This window comes from Argiope bruennichi, chromosome 3, assembly GCF_947563725.1.
Source record: "Argiope bruennichi chromosome 3, qqArgBrue1.1, whole genome shotgun sequence".
NCBI classification, from domain to species: Eukaryota; Metazoa; Arthropoda; class Arachnida; order Araneae; family Araneidae; genus Argiope; species Argiope bruennichi.
This window is the reverse complement of record NC_079153.1, coordinates 104339775-104359033: the sequence shown is the minus strand read 5'-3', so window position 1 is coordinate 104359033 and position 19259 is coordinate 104339775. Positions and strand designations below refer to the sequence as shown.

Below are 19259 nucleotides of genomic sequence, written 5' to 3'. Positions count from 1 at the left end.
CACAAATGCTATAAACAGTTCTTCCAGTGAAATGCGGGTTCGTAATCTCTAGCTGTTCTTAGTTAATGACTGCAATCTTGAGGTCATTATACTCATAATAAGTTTAAATGACATGCATTATGACAATCGTTATTATATCACTTCTTCCGTTATCTCTAAGAAACTAATACAAATACAAAGATTTGTTTTGCTAGAGTTGTTACAACAATCTTCATAAACACGCTATCGCCTCCATTAAAAGCATTCATCCTGATTTCAGTTGTACCAAATTACTGTAAGCTGTAAGGTTTCGTCTTTATATTTCAGCACGAGAAGATAGAAGAAGGGTAAAATGGGAATGCTTCGCAAGAATATGAATATTTAATCCAAATCTGTGAAGTAATAAAATGAATATTGTATTTTAATGATGTAATTGCAATTTAGTTTTAACCTGCCGAAGATAGTTCCCTTTTCATTCTGAATGTTTAGAATAAGATATTCATGAGTAACTTATACTCATCCTTATTTTTCCAAAGAAAATGAGTTTGATGGAAATGGCGTAGCTTAAACATTCTTAGCTAGAGTGTTCTTAAAAAACATGCTTAAGATTAAATGAAACTGAGAAAAAATTTTGCATCAGTTCTTAAAGAAAATAAATTTCAAAAATAACTATTTATTTTTAGTTGCTGAATGTAATGTACTGATGGTGAAGTAAAACAACAAAAGCTGATGCTTTGAGCCAATTAAATGTTTTGTACATAAAATGTTTCTTTATAGACATAAAATTTACATAAAAGGTTTTCTTTATGCAATACGTCAATATCTTTTAAATGTAAACAAAGACCTAACATTTGAATTTCTTAGGTTTTAGACTATTATTTCAAAACAGAATCTTAATATTATGTTTATGGTATAATAACATAGTACTACAATCAATTTTAATTAATATAACTTCATATGTGTCAACAAAAATAAAAGTTTTTCATGAATTATTCAAATAGAATTTAAGAAATAAATTCTCTGAAGTAAATAGAATATAAGAAGAAACTTTTGCATTTCATCAAACTGAAATGTAGTCAATTAATATCATTTCTAAAATTTCAATCAAATATTTTTTACTTCTAATAACTTATGGAAATATCTTTCATACTTCAAAAAAATTTTACTTCAGAAATGTTTTCCTCAGTAGTTAGATTATCAAAAATATCTCCAACAAATCCCATAATTATTGAATTTATTTTTCCTAATTTATCTTGGACAGGTTATGTTTACTCGCCAATTTTTAAAGCTATAAATTCTTTACGTATTCAAAGTTAAATATTCAGTTCCACATTTCTTATAATATGTTACTATTAAAATTTGTATGTAATTAGAATGCTTTGTTAATTATTATACTATTTTTTAAATAAGATTATACATCCAAAATTAATCTAACATTTATTATATATCCAGAAAAATGTATGCTGTTGAGTATTTAATCAACAATGTGCTGCATAATTCATTGAATATTTTAGAATATACTTATTAACTTTAATAGTCATGCGTGACTTTTAAAGACTTTTTTTTTCTTTTCAATTTCATGAATACAAAATATATATTTTAAGAGAAGGTATATTTATTTAGATTACACAAGAGACAAATAAAATAAATAAATATAATATATATATAAGCAAAATAAAATATATATATAATTTAAAACCTTTTTGCCATTTTTTAAAAAATTTCTTATTTAATCTAAGCTACATTTTAGCTTTTTCTAAAATTACAAGATAATGTCAAGGCTGAAAAATATACAGGAAAATGTCATGGTTTCCAGAATTCTACTTTATTTAATTTTAATTAAAAAATTTTGGAGCATAAATTTTAATCATTATAAGCAAATTTTATTTTTATCAGACACCAAATAAAGTTAAAATGTCTGTGCGTTATAGAATCCAAAGAAATTTTTAAATGGCATTATTATCTAATTTTTAATTTCCTAAGTAAACTTTATTAAAAACTTTTTGAGTGAATTTTAATTATCATTCCTTTAGCTTAATGTTTTGCTTTCTTATTTAAGTACCCTGAATTAATTTTATTGAATCAGATAAATCATCAATTATTTTGCACTATTAAATAATCTTCTAATATATTACTTGAATCATGAAACATATCTTATAATGCATATAAAGAAAGCTGAATTATTCTTTTTTCCTCTCTTATATTTTTTTACAAGCGTGTTTCAATGCAGCAATTTCAATTACAGAATTACTAAGTTGAATTAAGGCCATTTAAAACTAAACTTCAAATTTTACATAAAATTACAGAAAATTAGAGAGGCATACTGATCAGTAAGTCTAACTCTATAAGATTTCTAGAATAGTATAAGTTGCATCACTATCAAAATTTAAAATTTAAGAAATATTTCGTCGTTAGAAATTATCAAGATTAAATTATTAACAAAAGACTCAGTTGAAACTTTACGTAACCAAAAATCTCAGTCATCCATTTGATTGGCTAATAGTAATACTAGCCCTACATATATTTAATATAATTAGCTAGAATAACTACCTCTAAACCTAGTAACATGAACAACAAATTTTGCTTTTATTCTTGTTACTCCAAGAGCCAAAAATAAAAATTCCCTTATTTATTATTCCTTTCTTGTAATGAGTGGCGATTGTTTTACAAATAAGTACCACTGTAAAGTGTTAAGTTCGTACTCATTATTGCAACAGCGCTTTACTTTTGAGGTAGATTTTGTGGAGTGAATTCTAATAAGGCTCTTCAAAGAATAGTGACGCATGCAGACGTTGCTTAAGGATTCCATAGGGAGTGAAACATATTGCTTTGATTTCGTTGTTACTGTTGCTAGGTTACGAAGTGCCTCCTTCCTCTTTCTCCGGCTTTGAATTCCGAAGGATTGGTATTTCTTCCTAGAGTGCCGTCGCTATTGTTCTTTCTCTTTTTGTTTATGCTCTTTATTCAAAGTCTTCCGTATTCGGAAACATACCTCCGAGGGTAACATAACACGATATTCAAACAAATAACTTCGATTCGAATACTTTTCGATAAAAATAGATTTGTTTTCCATGTTATAGACTTCAAAAACGCTGGAAGACATAATGGAGAAAATATCTTAGTGTAGAAACACAAAAATGTAGAGAGATAGCAGTTATTTTTGTATTCGAAAGAGATAAATATTGCCTTATTGTGATTTTTTTTGTTGTTCTTTTAGACCAAGGTTATTTTTTATGAAAGTAAATTCATCTTTGATTCTTCTTATCGTAACGTGTGTATAAGATTTCTTTAAGCATCAACAGTGCGATGAAGTTTATGAGGCATAAGCTTTGGACAGAATCAGGAAAATAGAAGTTAAAAAAATATAACTGCCTCTGGTTATGATTCCAACTTCCTTTGCTCTATAAAAGTGAAAATTCCAGTAAAATTTAAAATGAGTTTGTTAAACGTTTGCTTATTTTAAAACTTTTATAACTTTTCACTCCTTATACTATGCAAAAATAATTTTAGAAAATCATTTTTATTAAACAATTTATTTTTAAATTATATGCATAATTTATTTTAATTACAGTTGCTTCTAAAAAATTTTAAGTAGTGCAATTAGAATTAGGAAGATTCTGACTTTTGATCATATAAATGCTAAGACTCCTTTTAAAACCACCGTTTCTTCAATAAAAAGGTAAATACTTTTCTCCATTTCTCAGATATTTTGTATAAATATTTCATTTCCAAAGATAAATTTTAAATAAGAATTTTAAAGAAAACATTCGTTGTACCTTATATTAGTCTAGAATTCTCTTATATTCAATTCTTATTTAAAATATATTCAAAATACATATAATGTTTAGCTTAGTTTAATTTAATTCTATTAATGTTCGGATTCAAAGCTAACGTTCGGATGCAAAGCTATGGACATTTTAGGAACTTCGCTATTTTGTATTGCGATTAGATGACGAGGATAGCGTCTGAGATGGCACTTCTGTCTCTCTCCAAACTTCCTCACCGCACCAATGGGAAATTGTCTTACTAACAACGTCAGATATAACCTGAATCAGGATCACATACGATGGATCTTTAGTGAGTTAGGGTTTTTGAATATTAAAGGAGAGAACATGTTTCGATAAGGTTTTCAGTTCCAAATGGGTAGATTTTTCCGAGCAAAGAAATAAAATCGTATTCATTAGTTAAAAAGAATCTGCACCAGCTAATAACCGAAAGAAAGCTTTTAAATCATCTCAATCCTAATGATTTAATGATATTAGTTTGGAAATCCTTATGTTTTAATAATAAACTATTTGTAACAGTTCGTGCGCTCAAGGAAATTTCTACTGAATCAGAATCCTTATAGTTAATAATTATGCTTTTAAAATTCTAATGCATTAGTGGCAATAACTTTAAAATTCTATTATTTACTCCCAATGATTTTTAATTCTAATTATATAAGTAATAAAGCACTTATAGATTGAATTTACTGTACTATCTATTATTACTGCATTACTATTATATACTGTTTACTGACTGAAGATATTTATTGTATTTTCTGTCCAAGCTGTAGTTTTGCTTCTATTCAGAGAAAAATTTTAAATAGTATAGCATCAATAATCCTTATAAGGAAATGTTTAGATTTATTGCAAAAAAATATTATTTAAAAAATCAAGCATGAAATTTTATTTAAATTTTATTTTATATATATAATAAATTTTAGCTATAGTCATTTCTAAATTATATTTATGACACGCAAAACTAAACAAAATCTCAAACTTTTTGTTTAATTTTTTATACCCAGATACGATTTAAAAAAAGTTAGAAAAGTTTGTAAAAGTTTTGTTCACAATGAATTGTTTAACATTGATTTCTTTTGCTAGTAAATTTTTAATTCTATCTATTTAATTTTTTTAATTAATTAATTGTATTTGCTTGTTTTTTAAATTAACTTTTAAAATTAGAATTTGATATATTAGAGGGATTTAATGTTGATTTAAAATAATGGAATTACTCAACGTTGACTGTAAAAAATAATTTCTGAAATGTTTTGATATGGAATAAATACATGTTATATGCTGTTCAGAATGGAAAGCAATCAAAATTATTACCTTTGCTATTTCATTTGCTAATGCTGCAGTAACGTTCCTCATAGAAATCTAACAAATTTGTCCTATTTCCGATCAAATCAAAAATCCCTTGGTCACGTTATATAATGCCATTGAGTTATAAAAATGCACTTAGGACGAGAAAAATATCGGAGAAGTCATTTTTTAAATATTCTTTGGAATTTAAAGCTTGATTTTATAACGTGTCTAGAATGATAAATGCAAAATGGGTTCGCAGACGCCTTATAATAAATTGCCTTCTTATATGCTCGGTATTCAAATCATTTTTTTTTCCACAGTTTCTACAAAATTTGTCTCACTTTGCTATAGTCAGAGGCGAATTTGGAAAAAAAAAACCTTAAATTTTTTTTAATATTTTTCCTGATTAGAAATCTAAAGTTTAAAATTCTGTCTGTGAGAGAAAAAAAAAGTTAAAAAAGAAAGAATTTTTTTAAAAAAATTTATTTAGAATTTGAATGAATTAAAAATGAAGTGATGTTTTGACATTTAGCTCGGAGACTCCCAAAACTATAGTTGCACAAAAGTGGGGGTTTTTTTAACCATTTTAAAATATAATTATTTGATCATATCAATTTAAATGCTATGCTTTCTTTTGCTGATTTTTAACAAAAAAAATATCCTTGCGAAAAAATAAATTTTAAATATCTTTTTCAAAAAAATATATTTAAAAAATATATCTTTTTCAAAAAATATATTTAAAAAATATATCTTTTAAAAATTTTCTACAATAAATTTCATTTTTGCAATGAAATTCAAACTTTTTCAAAAAGTATTAGGTGCTTGCATGTATTTTGGCATTTCAAGAAATATTAGGTGCTTGCATGTATTTTGGCATTTCAAGAAGTATTAGGTGCTTGCATGTATTTTGGCATTTCAAGAAGTATTAGGGGCTTGCATGTATTTTGGCATTTCAAGAAGTATTAGGTGCTTGCATGTATTTTGGCATTTTTTTTTCATTTACAAAGGCATTTATTGAGAAAAATTCATACAATATATATCAATCATCCTTTCCATCATTTTCTACAACTTTGTACCACCTCTCTTGCAATTGTTTGTCTTTGAATTTTTTTTGGTCCTCCAGTCATTGTCATTGACAGCGTCATTAACATCGTTCTTTGACATTGACATCGAAATCACCGCTCATAAATCATTGAAACCAAAACCGAAAATTGGGGTAAAGACGGAGCAGAATCACCATAAGTTTGTAAAAGTGTCTGATAGCCAGCAACAGAATTCTCCAAAGCAGACAAAAAAAAAGCAATGAATGTCGAAAATGCAATTTGGAGCGTTCCATGATTGAGGTCTCTATACACTGAATAACTCAATAACACTAAATGGAAAGTTTTCAAAATGATAACAATAAAGTAATAGTAAATTGGTAAAAACCAAAACCATTATCGTTTATATAGAACTTCGCATGTTTGTCAATACATGTCACTGATTAAAATAGATGCAAGCTCCTAATATTTAATCGCTGCATTACTACATTTATTGAAAGCTAAGGAAGAAAATTTCTACTATTTACATAAGGAATTTCGAGTTTAAATTGCATTGCCATAAAAGATTAATTGCAGTTTAAACAAATTACCAGATTCTTATGCTTTTAATGGTGCTATGATGTCATGGAAACATATTGAAATAACATGGATTTAACTTCTATCATAGTTTGATGCTAAAAATTATTACTTTGAGGGAATCTTAGACATCAAAAAATCTCCGTCGTTATTATTAAATATATGAACAGGAATCGAACGAAACACTCTCACCTCTTCAAGGTGAAAATCAGAAAAAGAGTAAGTGGCAATGCATTCAGGTCTTTTATGCTTCAAATGGATATTTTATCGAAAATTTATCTAATGAAGCATTTATTTTAGATGTTGGATTTTTATGTGATGCATTATCTTCATAATGAAAGGATAAAATTGCAGAAATGATATTTTGCGAAGCGTTGGAAAGCCAGGCCTCACAAAACTCAAATGTTAAAGCGAAATAGAATTCAAATGATTAAAAATTAATTCATGTTAAAAATGAAAATAAATTGTATTTATTTTATATATGAAAATTGGAGCATCTCATGATATATATTTTCTATTTTAATCTTTTTAATCATACATTCAGACTTGAAGACTTGTTCAATCTTATTTTTATGACATACGTTATAAGAATAGAAATATTTAATTTTCTCATTCATTTCTAGTCTAATTATTTTTAAATAAGAATCATATTAAATAAGCTTATATGATTCTGAATTCTCAATATTTAATTCAGAAATATTGAGGAAATTAAATTTTGTATGGAATAATATAGATTGGTTTAATAATCAACCACTTAATCATTCGATATAAAAGTAGATAAAATGAACCAATTGTGCAAGAAAGATAAATATTAAACTAACTCTAGATCGGTTCAATTATATCTAAAAAGTCATAATTCAAGTATAAACCAGCTACATATTACATTTTAGATTAGATGAACTTTTATTGGATCTAAGAGATTAAAGATGGACAACTTAATCTTTATATTTCTTTGTTATATTTCTTTATCAAATGCGGCATCCTTTTTCCTGAACATCATTCGTCTATCTATTTTTACCTTTGTTTCCCTGTTATAAGTTATTCGACCTAATGTATCACTAGTTGTAAAATAAAGATATTGCGTTTGTTTATTGATATAATTTCAATATTATATGGTCAAGAAAAAAAGTAAGATTATTATTATATTTTATATCATAGTAAAAGCAAACAGAAATTAAAATGATAACGTATAATGAAATATAAGGGCAATTCACATTATTTAAAAACATTTTCACTCTATACCTCATCATACAATATTACACCTCAAGGATCATATTCTTCACGTTATAGTGAAAATATATAGTGAAACAGCTCTAACTTTTTACACGGATTTTAAAACGCTTGGTCAATATAAAAATTATTATAAATTTGAAAAACAAGGTTAAGATGTTATTTTAATCGTTATCGATCACATGTTATTTGTTTTGATGTTATTTTGATCGTTTTATCGTTTGTCTAGTATAGTAGTTAGATTTCTAAAGACGTTTCAATGCCTTTGAAACAATTTAAATAATATTAAATAACCTGTCTTACACCTTTAAAAATTTTCTCATGATTTTTTTTCCTTGAAACAGATGTTACCTTTTCGAAATGTGTTTCTATTTTTCTCAATGGAACACGCTTTCCTTGCTTCGATGAAGGTTAAAATAGGAGAAAAAAGTAACTTACATTTTATTATGTATTGAAAGTCTATTTTTAAAAAAGTATCTTTTTTTAATGAAAATTCATTATTACTTAATACTATTTACTATATAATTATTTTTATACAAAAGTATATCCACAAGTTTTAATTTTAATATTCTTCAGTTATTATACTAATTCAATGACATTTGATTTTTTTTTCTGGTCACATATGTAAAAAGAACAGAGAAATGCTTTAAATTTATATCAAATTAAAATACATAAAGTAATACAAAAATTATCATCATAGCAATGAAGAAAATGGTAATTACTAACTAATCAAAAACATACATGAGCTCCTTAAACAACTTAATTAGTAAGAAATTTTTTTCCATTTAACCTGCAGATTTAACAGCGCATTTACTACTCTACTCAAGTAGATGAAAACTAAAAAAATTAACAGAAGTGCATACTTTTATTATCTTACTTACTTATTTACATACTTTTATTATTACGAGAGGCTGAGAATATTTCTTTATACATTTAAAATATATGGCCAAGTATATTTCATCTGAAAGTACAAAGTGAAGGAGAAGGAGCTGTGCAGCATAATCTGTTAATATAATAAGTTACAAAAAATCATATTATATAACAAAACTGAGCTTCTAACCTACTGTAATTAAATCTTCTTTTTCTATTATATAAACATATTTAATACGTAAAAAAGAAATGGTATGAGAATTATTTATATTATGTTTGTGATTCTATTGCATCATACATTAAAAATGTAAACTGAAATTTATTCTTTCAAAAATCACTGAATTTTAGAAATAAAATTTTAATGCCCAAAAATAAAGTATAATCTAATATGTGGTATTTAGTAAGTGTTTGGTAATTAGAACATTTCTTTTGAAGAAGCTAGATCGATTATATGATGCAAATTCGAATGAATAAATAAAATAAAAATATAGAATAACTACAGAATCCCTGCTTACAAAATCTTAAAACAGTTTTGTGAGAGTAAGTTCGTTCGTTCCTCAGAAGCTGATAAAAAATCTAGAAAAAAATAAGTAAATCAAAAATGTTTAAAAAAATATCCGCTGAGGAACTTTGATCCAGTTTTGATTTTCCTGATAGTTATTTATGCGCATTATAAAAGGTTTAGTTTTGTAGGCCAATACTAGACAAGGATAAAGTCAAGGCGAGGATCAACAAGTCACTGGACAAAAGAGCACCAGCCGTGGGAAGAAATGCACTATAGTACTATGTAATACCCTAGACGAAGAATAAAGTGAGAACACTTGTTTTGGTTAACACCCTATTATTTATTTATATTAATAATAAAGATGTGTGTGTGTGTGTGCGCGCGCGCGCGCGCGCGCGTGTGTGTGTGTGTGTGTGTGTGTGTGTGTGTGTGTGTGTGTGTGTGTGTGTGTGTGTTGGTGTTGGTGTGCGTGTGTGTGCGCGCGCTCGACAGGCCAGGCTATTTGATATATAGTTATCACATTTAGCGCATACATACCTTAAAGGGTGGAAATAAAGGGTTTTTTATGAAATTTCAATTAGAATTTCATTGTTTAAAAATTAAAATGAAATTGCATAAAACGAATGCTTGCTGAACTTAGCACTGATGTCACACATGGCGTTTATTTGGGTTTCTGGTGTCAATATTGAAGAGATATCGTAGATCTGTTATATATCCTAGCTCTGTCTCTCAAGTATTCAAACTAACGCTGTGTCTTTCTGGTAGTAATGAAATTTTATATTTCGGCTTCAACATAATACGATTCGCCACAAAAGACCTTTGCGACTATCGCAAGCTTCTTTCCTCTCAGTAGTGGTTTTCCGTTGCCCGAATCCTGTCTTCTTGATACAATACCTTCCCTGATTATTGTTACAAAGAATAACGAAGTATATAACCAACCCCGCCAAGTCTTTCTACAAATCGGGAAAAGGAAAATCGGGCCTCTCTTACCCATGTTACACAACGCTCTCTTTTACCATGTACTGATTTCGTTCAAATTCAGTACATTGCTTTATCCGCCTCTTCAGGCATTCTTGACTTAAATCTAGTAACTGAATGTAAATAACTTTCACGAATCATATGTTAAATGCAGATAGGATTTGTTTGATAACCGTGGTGCTACTTTTATAAAATTTAAAATTTGAATAAACTTCGTATTTCAGATTTGAAGCCTTACTTCCGAAATTTTCAGAACTCCTTTTCGTGTTGGTATTTTATTTTTATCTGTACAGAAAGACTTAGAGGAAATGTATGAGATGAATTATGAAGCAAGGATGTTCGAGGAAAGAATAGATTTCTGTTGTAATGAAGATTAAATGACTGTAATAGACTGCATCCCAAATGTGTATTCAAGCTAATATTATTTTAACTTAAAGCTCAATTTTTATTTACTTTTCTGCATATTTCCGATTGATGTTGAGTCATTTTTAATGCATGACTTACCTTATCTTCCTCAAAGAAAATTCTTATTAATGGTGACTTACCTTATCTTCCTCAAAGAAAATTCTTATTAATGGTGACTTACCTTATCTTCCTCAAAGAAAATTCTTATTAATGGTGACTTACCTTATCTTCCTCAAAGAAAATTCTTATTAATGGTGACTTACCTTATCTTCCTCAAAGAAAATTCTTATTAATGGTGACTTACCTTATCTTCCTCAAAAAAAATTCTTCTTATTATTGGTGCAAACATATCTTCACAACATTTTGAGCTTGTTTTTGTGTTTTCATCAATTTTAATCCCTGGTCTTCAAAGACGTGTTTTATGTGCTGCTGCAAATACTAGGTTCGATAGCGTCAGATATTAACCTCAGGGGGAATGATTAAGTGGTTGAAAATTACATTCAATTAAAAATTGAATGTCATTAATGGTATAAGCTGAGCATTACCATGAGGAAAGACAATTGCTTAACAAAGCATTTCTTTCCTTTTGATTTGAAATGTGCGCCACAGTTTTTACTTTCACAGATTGGGACAACTTTTGCTGGTTTTTCCTCTAGGAAGTAATTCAATAAGCATAATTTCATTTACCAAATCCTTTTCAAATCATCCCCATATCTTATTCATATCCCCAAACACTGCACACATAATTTTTTTGAATTGACAGCCATGTTTTGAATTTTTTTTTCTTATTGAAATCCTGCGTACCTCCACTCCTTTGACTATTACGTGGATTCTTAACTTACACAATATTCAACTCGCAACTATACAATTCACTAATTGAATTAAAAATTCCTCTTTTTTCTTTACAATGTCAATCAAAACGATGTCCGAATATTAATTCACTTCCTTTTGTACTCGAATGTAAGCAGTCATATTATTCAATTTACAACAACTTACGATAGTTTCTGTTGTGATAACAATTCGAGCATAACAGAACTTGAAATCTGTAGAAATCTGCCAGAAAACGCTGACAACATAATGCAAATGTGCCCTTGAATTTGTCCAAAAACTAAGCTTAATAAATCATGACTAGAAACAGTAAACTAACCATTCATTGTATGCTCCATTATACTTGTTTGTCCTTCAATAAATTTTGTAACTCATTTTCTCACCATACATTTAATTATTTGTACTTGTACGATAAATCTCAATGATTTCGGGAAGAATTTTAACATTGCAAGAAACGAAATATAGAGCGAATCTCACAATCTGTAGGGTCCTTCAACCATATTCAGCCTTTTTAATGACCAGAAGAAATAGGAAAGACATTTCACATCGACCGTAATGGCGTCAGTAGGGATGTAAGAAGGAACAAAAAAAAAGACTGCTAAGAATGTTATCAATAGGCTAGGGCGGCAGAAGAAGGAAATTAATGTTATTTTTTCGATCCCGTCTCTTAATTAAGACTGCAATTTTTTTCTCAGAAAGTGTCCAAGAATGATTACTTTCTCATATAAAGAAAATATTATAATCATAACAACTATTTTGAGATTTTGACGAATCTCCATGTTTTAGACCACCTTAAGTCAAAAGTTTAAGTAAAATACAAATTTTTGGAAATATATATTTCGAGGAACATGATAATTCAAAAATGTAATCAACTAGAGAATGAAATTTTGTATTGGGATTTATGCCTTGTTTAAACATTTCTATCAATTTTTCGAACGAAATTCAATTCACAGAAAGCTTGCCTGTCTATCTCTTTGGGTACAGTAACAACAAGTGAACCGAGCACCTAGCAACTATAGAACGGAAAATGCTGGATACATAAAATGTTATACAATGCTTTTGTGCTCCTAACCCCAAAATCTAAAAAATTAGTTATTAGATCCGGACCAAATTTCAAATCATCTGTCGACCTATGATATCTGAGGCATGTAAGCACGACGGCAGAAAAACGCAACGACTTAGAAAAATATAATTCGGTATGTGACTACGATCGTAATTATGTGTCAAACTTTTGTTTCAATTGATTGGAAAAAAAGATATTTAAAAGTCATAATCCATTTTCTTCACTCCATTAGAAAAAAAAAAATCTCTCGTGAGCACTTCTGATATTGAGGCTTTGCTAAAGGTCTACATTTTGGAATACCCCTACAAAGGTGTTATGTTGTAAAAAATAATTACAATAAACAAAAAATGCGATGCTCAGATTTTGTTGCAAATACTGAAAAGATTTTAGTAATTGGGAATATTATATTTTGTTTTATTATACTGTAAAATCAAAATTTCAAGACTATTTTAATAAAATATTTATATATAAGGCTTCCTTTAGAAAAAAAAATAAAAATACTGAAAACATTAAGTACTTTATAAATAATTTTTATTTAACAATATTATTACTGAAACTTATATTGCTCTTCTTCTGTTTATTTGTAAGGAATACCTCTTAGATATGTATTTCCTCAACTCATTGTTAAACTATGCTTAAAGAATTATATTACTAAGTACAAATATTAAACTAATATTCTAGTAAATTCCAACCGAAAATTGATGAATTTAAATAAAAAATAGGAATAAATTTAAAAAATTAGCATTCTGGAATCTTTTTTAATAGCTTTGAAACAGAATCGTAAAAGAGAGGTGAAAAAACATCGATATTTTTTAAGTTGTTAACATTATATTTCAATGAAAAGAAGAACACTTAAGGTATTTTTATTTAATAAACATTATGTTGTTCTATGTCAAACATCTTTGCATGTAATATTGGATTGCGATTTGCGAATAAAATTCATGGAATCCTGAACCATTATCTATATCTTTTTATTGTTGATGTCGTGTTAAAATCAACCAAAACGATTTTTTACATTTGTATCAATAATTTATCATGAAAAAAATAAATAAGAAAGAAAGAAATTAAATAAGAAAGTAAGAAAAAATATGATGAGCATTCCATTCTATATCTCCATGAAAGGGAATGCTAATTCTTTTAAAACGACACAATTTATTATCTGTTTTTTTTAAAGTTACTTTGTCACGAACAGAAAAACAAAAACACAAAGAAAGTGGGAGAAGAATAATGGAATTTAAAAAAAAAGAGAGAGAGATTTTTTTTTAGCAATTAACTTGTTTTCTACAAAAATAAAATTTCCGTTCGGAAAAGACGCCCGTGAATTCCTGTTTCGTGCTGCCATCTGTAGCAGATAAGAGAAACTGTTTATTTGCCAAAGTGAAAGTATTATGGATATTTAAAATAAACATTGTTCTTTAACGCGTTTAAATAAAAATATATATCTCCGACAGATTGACACTTTTATTACCACATTAACTTAAAAGTATTCCTTATTTCCGAATTGGAACTTTTGCTGTTGTATATGAAACCAATTTAAGAGAACCAATTGAAAAAGCAATTTATTTATTATTATTATTATTTTGCTGCTTTGCTTTTACACAATATAATCGGTAATGAGAATCTTTTATTGGGATGAAAGAAAGGGAACAGTGTTTCTTCTGAAAGATTTCGAGAGAAACAAAACTCAACAGGAAAAACAAAGGGCTTACTGAAGTAAGATTTTACTTGTTTCTGTTTAAAGCAAGTCGCAGATAAAAACAACAGCGAAGAATTGTATTTCAAGATAAATTTTTTCACTAAAATAAAAATAATGTATTTGAATAGGAGTAGAGCAATTAATTGCCTTTCAATCCCATGGAAATCAATTAATTAGTAGAAATTCAATTAAGCTATAAAAATACTTTTATCAAACAATCCAATGGAAATAGAATTCTGGGAAGTTCACTGAATTTTAATAATATTGCATTAAAACATCGTTTCAATTCGTTTACACCGCCATTAAGCTTTAAAAACAGCAACTATTAATCGTATCACTTTGAATAATTTTTTATAATTATTCTGTAGCTTTTAAGCTTTTACTCTCACAACTATAAATCAAAATTTTACTAAATATTTTTTCTGCTGTAATAGAATTTCTTCATTAGTGCACTGTCTATATTAGAATAATTTTATATTTCTGTTTTCAATCTTTGGAAAAGAGGAATTGTGTAATTAATAGTTTCTCCATTTTTGCACTTTGTTGTGAAGAATTCTATTCCTTATACACATTAGGGAAATGTTTAACTGATAATTGAAGAAAATTGAAATTACATAAATAAATCTAGAAGAAATGTTGTAGTGCATATCTAGTGCAGATTTGGAAAAGCTGAACTGAACTTTTAATCTGATGTTTTACTGCAATGGTGGTATCATTTTATGACATTTTGCAAAAGATGTCACTTTCATATTTCTAACCAAAGAATAAAAAATTACAAGAAGTGAATTATCCCCTTGGAGGGAACTCTGTCTTCATTTAGAGCACTTTAGTTATGGATAACGCAATATTTTTGACAGCTGAGTAAGAATAAAGTAGACACATTACTCTTAATTAAACTTGGAGATAGATTGCAAACTTCGGGGGGAGGGGATATTACGCCCTCACGTTGAACATTTTTATTTAAAAACATTATTTCTAAACATAAGCGATTGCTAAATTTACATTAGGAACATATTTGAAAATGATAATATATGAAAAAATTATTTTCCATTTTAAAAAATAACCCAATATTATTTTCCTGGAGAAATAGCTGATATTTCAGTTTCCACATTGATGTTTTACCATCATTTATTCTATTTTTCCTAAATATAATGTAAATTTCTATCATTCATATCATAATAATCTTAAATTAAATAATAATAAAAAAAAAATCTTGTTAAAATTACCTGAATGAAGGGATTCAGTCAGAAAAAAAATATTAGGTTCAGAGAAAAATATTAGGTTCAAAAAGAAAATCTTTTGAATCTTTTCATAGGGTTTAATTTCAAGCATTTGCATTAAAAATGGAATTAATAATAATAACTCAAAAGGAGGATACAGTAATATTAATAATATTTTCTTATTTTGATTTTTTTACCTATTTTTTTTTTCTTTTAAATCAGGCATTTACGTACTGTTCGAATTTTCATTTGGAACAACCGTTATACAACAAATATCTCTTATCGCCAATTTTTCACTCTTTTATTACATTAGTTTTTTTTTCTATCTCATCCAGCATATACAATTTATAATGGAAATAAAGTTAAAATTGTCATTTATGATAGATTTTATATTCTTCATTCCTCAAGAAATGCTTCAAGGGTTTGAAACCATTAAAAATGCTTATTTTAAGTATTCTTCAATAATGCTCGTATGGTTTTCTTAAAAATAGGGAATTAATGAAATTTTAAAAATATAAGAAAAAGTTATAAATAATAAAAGAAATAATGTTTTTCACTAAGCAGACTTTAATTGATTTTGTATTGTAAATTTATGCTTTTGAATTGAAGAAACATAATTACAGGAAATGAAAAAACGTATTTTCCCTGCTTGTATGAAATTTTAGCTAAGTAAATGACGGAATATTATTTCCTTTTATATATATTTTTCAGACTTCATTCGATATTTCAACCTATAGTTTGTCATTTGATTTCTAATCCTATCGCATATTTCTATGAGAATTTTTATAATTTTATCTTGAATTGACATGTGTTTCTTCAGTAGATCCGTTATCTGATGTAAACATTTTTGTGATATTCAGAAGCAGCTCTTTATAAATAATCATGAACTCCTCAAGATAAACTATCTCCGAGGAATAGAGGGTAACTATGCTAATTAGTGTTTCTTTCTGCATAATTTAAATTAAGTATATTTAAATAATTTTAAGGTGAAGAAGAGAAATTATAGAATTATTTGCCGACGTCTTTTACTCGCGTTTATAGACTTAGATGATTTAGCTAATCATTAACGAAATTCATTAAAACTTATAAAATAGGTATTGAACTTGAAATAGGTATATATTTCAGAATAAAAACTATATATATTTTAGTATTCATAAAAATCAAAATGGAATTTACTCTTCTGGTTTTACTTCGAGCAAAAATATCAATAACTTTTTTCATTAATGTTCACATAATCGCAAGAAAATAAACTGAATTAATGAAATTCGTCGAAGGCTTAATCCTAATCTGCTGTTAGGACATAATCCTTTCTTTTAATTAGTTCATTTTTGAATTATTATCTTCATATACGTACAGACACATAAACAATAATATTAATTTTTTCGTTACAGAGTGAGGCAGGGAACTGCAAAGCACAGATAAATGAGGTTCATCCAAAAAGTAGTTTTCCATTTAGCCAAAAGATGGCTAAATGGAAAATGGAAGGCTATGGCTAATGGAAGGCTCGCTGAAAAAAATTACAAAATCCGAAGTCCAAGTCTGTCAAACTGTGGGCATGCTATTATATTTGGCAGTTGTAATTTCAACATGTATTCGGTGCTGGTGTTGTGTTGGACCACGATTAAATTAAGTTTACAAAAAATCAGCAGCAGAAGTTTCATTAGAAGCCGTTTGACTCTCGCTTCATAGTCCCGATCTTGTTCTCGGACACTTGAAGATAAGTAAAAAAGTCTGGTCAGCACTTTCGCATTGATGAGGGTCTGCAGACAACTGTGACATGCTGGTTTCATTTTCAGGCGGCGGATTTCTATGACACTGGGTTATAAAAACTTATCTCAAAGTATGAAAATGATACAATTTCTGTGGTTATTATGTTGAGAATTCATTGAAATACTACTATATATTTTACAATAAATCCTTCTAGATAGCTATGTTTTGTTTCTTCTTAAGGTACGTGGGAAACATTTTCTGGAGAGCTCTATTGATTATACTTTCTGCAGGAAAATTTTGACATTTGTAATTGTTTTTCTTTGTGTTACTTCCAATTCGAGAAAGAAAAAAAAATTATTTATGGGAAAGAATTTTTTTGATTCTTTTCAATGGCTATACTCTTACTGATAATGTTTCAGAAGACACATTCATCCGAATTTTCCACATTTTATCCTAATCTTACATAGAATTAGCCTTAGAATTTATGCGTGTTATTTTTTAAATTATTAAGCTACTTTTTTTTTATGTCTAAGATGAAAATTCTTTTTCGGGATTTCAAATAGAATCATACAGAAAGTCTTGCAATTGCAGAAAGGTTGACTTTTTAGACTTTTTACCATTTCAAGTGAAAACTTTTCTTAAATATTATTTTGACTGCAAAAAAACGATTTAAAATCAAGTATAATGATATTTAAAATATTTTTTTATCACTAATTATCTTTTCATTTTTCTGTATCGCTTATTTCCAAATTCGCAAAAAACATTTTCACTGTAAAAAGAGGCTAAAGCCTAGGAGTTCTTTCTTTCTTTTTTTTTCTTGTATTTTGGCTACTGTTTTGTATAAAATATATTTTTATGAAAATTCGTAAGGTTGTTCTTTATTTCTTTTTGAAAAAAGGGTTAGTTCTGAAGGAATTGATATATATTTCAGGAAAATATATCTTCTGAACTAAAATATATTTCAATATGACGATAGAATAAAACTATTTGGGCTATATTTTTTATTAACATATATGAGTAATGAAATGAACAATACCACAATGTGTAATACCTGTAAATGAATAATACAACAGATGTGTATGTGCATCAACAGGGGCTTAAAAAACGAATTATTTGGCGAAGAGTTACCAAACTTAGCAAAAAAGGAGTGAGTAAATATTTTCGGAGAGTTGGAAAAATCACTAATGAACAAATGAGACTGACTTATCAAAAAAAAAAAAAAAAAAAAAAAAAGATCCGCACAAAATGGCTGACCGATTGGGACGGAATTGTCACTCCATCAATATAAAAACATTTATTGCATAGAAAAACCTTCAAGTTTTTAAGAGGCTGAATTATTGTTAAATATTTCTTGGAATATTTTTTAGATTCTAATCTTTATGATAGCATTTCATTCAAAAGTAATTCCAAAAATTATTAAAATATTTAGAATTGACAAAGCGAAAGAAAAAATTTCGATATTTTCCTATTACCTAGTGTTTCTATAGACTTGACGAAGTATAGACTTGAGTGATTCGATACTCAGGCTTTCTAGTCCGCAATTTTGTATTATAAAAACATAAATACTGGACCGCAAATAGTCACTAAAAACTCTCTTTAAACAAGTTTTAAAAAATACAGTACATACTAGACATTTTTTTAGTGAAAAGTTAAATGACTGATTGTCATCAAATGTGCAGAACCAATGCATCAGATGTGCAGAACCAAATAAGAATTAAAAGTTTATGTATATTTTTTTTCCTTCATATTAATTTAAAAGTTACTAAATAAGCGAAATTCTAACCTTTCTGCTTGAACCATATTTGGTTTCTATGGTTTTAACTCAAATTCATTTGCAATATGACAACTCAAAATTTAAAGCTGTTTTTATAGCGAATTTCATACATTCATTTTAATCATGGTAAGATATTTTTCATTCCTGATATTTAGCATATTTATTTGTTGTCATGGTTTCTTTTCACCAATTCTGACTAGTCACATGACACATGTTTATTATTTTTATAACGCTGAGAAATTAAATTTGCTTACGATGAACTGTATCATCTTTAGAAAAGAGCTATTTATTTAAAGATAAAAAGAGATGAGAGCTA

General features: G+C 27.6%; 1 long non-coding RNA gene across 2 annotated transcripts; it reads left to right on the top strand.

Annotated features, from left to right (window-relative positions):
- Positions 1 to 9486: 9486 nt before the first annotated feature.
- On the top strand, positions 9487 to 17423 carry LOC129964076 (uncharacterized). 2 transcript variants are annotated; one of them, XR_008784062.1, is made up of 3 exons: positions 9487 to 9575; positions 16280 to 16380; positions 16851 to 17423. It is a non-coding gene; the product is annotated as an uncharacterized LOC129964076 (long non-coding RNA). The 2 variants fall into 2 exon arrangements; XR_008784063.1 differs by having other exon boundaries at positions 9490 to 9575; positions 16283 to 16380.
- The last annotated feature ends 1836 nt before the right edge of the window (positions 17424 to 19259 follow it).